Below are 2283 nucleotides of genomic sequence, written 5' to 3'. Positions count from 1 at the left end.
CACGCAAGCCCTCGAGCGCCGAAAATGACTGACGCCAGGTCTAACCAATCATCTGCGCCCAATAGTAAGAGTCTGTAAACAGTCACTCGTGGAGGGAACGAGAGGCATGAGGCATAATATTGACATGTTAACGTATTTTAAATCACGTAAATCGTGTGGTTAAATCAGATTATTCTCTGGATGCATTTTAATGTTTTGTGAAATATTTAGCGTAGCATTTTATTTATACACTGGATTTTCCAGTGAACTAGTTGCTAACTAAGTGAGCACTATCAACGAAGAAGTCTCGTAGAAAACAATTATTTAATGACTATGCTTTTTTTGCTGTGGCATTACGAATACAAGAATGTAACAACATTGACTCATGACTCGTCCAGTAAATTGCAAGTCGTTCTGGATAAATGTCAGTCACATGTAAGGAAAAATGTTTTTTAATATTCTGGTATTATTTGCATGAATTTAGGGTAGGTGTATTTAACTGAACTCTGTACCAGCCAACTTTTAATTTGCAAAGGACAATTTCGACAGCTGCGTGTTTCCACTGTTGGCTTGCTCTTTGCAACCAATCATAGACGTCTGTGGGTGGGCCCATCGCTCAAGTTTGTCTGGCCCACAGAGATGACTCCGCCTGTAGAACCAGAGGGATTGACCAATTGCAGAGTTAAGCACAGAGTGGGGTGATATGACGTAACAACTGTGGCTCTGTGATTACATCATGTATTCCTCCTAAACTGATCAATTTTTAGGTTCACGGACGAAACCATCTAAAGCACTGTAGGCAGTGCCTACAAGCAAAAAAATGTTACAAAAAAAAAAAAATAGTGCAATTTCAATAGTGCAAACGTTACAAAAATATGGCTTGGCTGTATCTTGAATACAGTACACTGTCACAGAGATGTTTATTTGAAATGAATTGCTCCTCAAAACAAAGACGAAAGGGTGTGATGTGGGTCAATGACCGAGGATAGCACCGTCACCTCTGTAAGAGGAGCGAGCGAATGGGGCGCCATAACAACAAGTCAAGCTGAAGCTGCACTTGCCAGCCCGCTTGTTTCAAATGTGGAGTGTTGGGAATTACGCAAATGAAGTCAAAAGGATAGCGAAAAATACAGGAGGAAGAGGTCTTCGGCTGTATCTTCCTTATTTACATTTGTATAAAAATGTGCTATTTTTTTAATTGTTTAAACCTTTTTTTTTTTTTACTAAATCTTACCTTCAAATGAAATATGGCCCGTAAAAGCATGTGCAGTCACTCACTGTTGATTCCCTTCATAATCTGAAATTCAGCTGTTTGGAGGGCAGGTTCACGGTAAAACTGATAATGAAAGTAAACTCCACCCTGTAAAGTGAATTTGTGACAGAGAAAACAATGTCAGAATATCATCAATATCCATTACCTTCCCGGCCAATTAAGGCCATTAAAGGACACATTTTTTGAGTTCAAACTTTTGTGCATCTCCATGGCATTTCCTCTTTAATGAGCTCCACGTAAGCAGAGCTTTTCTTTCCTACTGCAAATTAAGAACTATCTGTGGAGCTGCAGTCAGGACGCTGAAACCAGGCACCTGGCTGTACTGGCAATAAACTCCAGCAGAACCAGCAAACTGGATGCGGCTGACCGCTTTGCTGCAAAGCATGACAGACAGATCATTCTTCTGTGAATGCTAACTACACTGATCTGTGTTAGCTTGCCAGTTTAAATCACTACATTGCTATACTGCACTTGTAATTGCAATAATCCAGTATACAAGCAAAGAAAGTGCAAATTTGTGCATGCTCCCACACCAGTACATGCACACACGCACGCACACACACTCTGCAGTTACAGCCTTTAAAAGACCACACCCTCTCAGCCCGGCCACTGGCCGATCAGTATGATTTAAACACCTATACTCCACTTTCACAACCCTTTATTAGACATAAAAGCTTTTTTTCATAGCAGTTTGACACAGCTTCTGTACATAGCGTAAAGAAACACACACACACGTGCACATATATTGCAGCTACATAAAACTGTTTACATGTATATGTAATTTGGTGTAAATACATAAATATGTACATGTATGCACACTTGCTTATCTTTGTACATATAGGCCAAATAAATACATTAATAAAAAATTCCCTCCAAACACCAGTTTTTAAGAACACTAGATATTCCTTCAGATATTCATACCTTTATATATATATCATTATATATATATATATCATTTATATAATTACTCAATGAACAGTGATAACAAAAACAACAAGCATGAAATTGTATCTCACAAACAAGTCAGAGGA

Source organism: Anguilla rostrata, chromosome 17, assembly GCF_018555375.3.
Source record: "Anguilla rostrata isolate EN2019 chromosome 17, ASM1855537v3, whole genome shotgun sequence".
In the NCBI taxonomy this organism is placed as follows: Eukaryota; Metazoa; Chordata; class Actinopteri; order Anguilliformes; family Anguillidae; genus Anguilla; species Anguilla rostrata.
Note: the sequence above shows the minus strand (reverse complement) of the source record.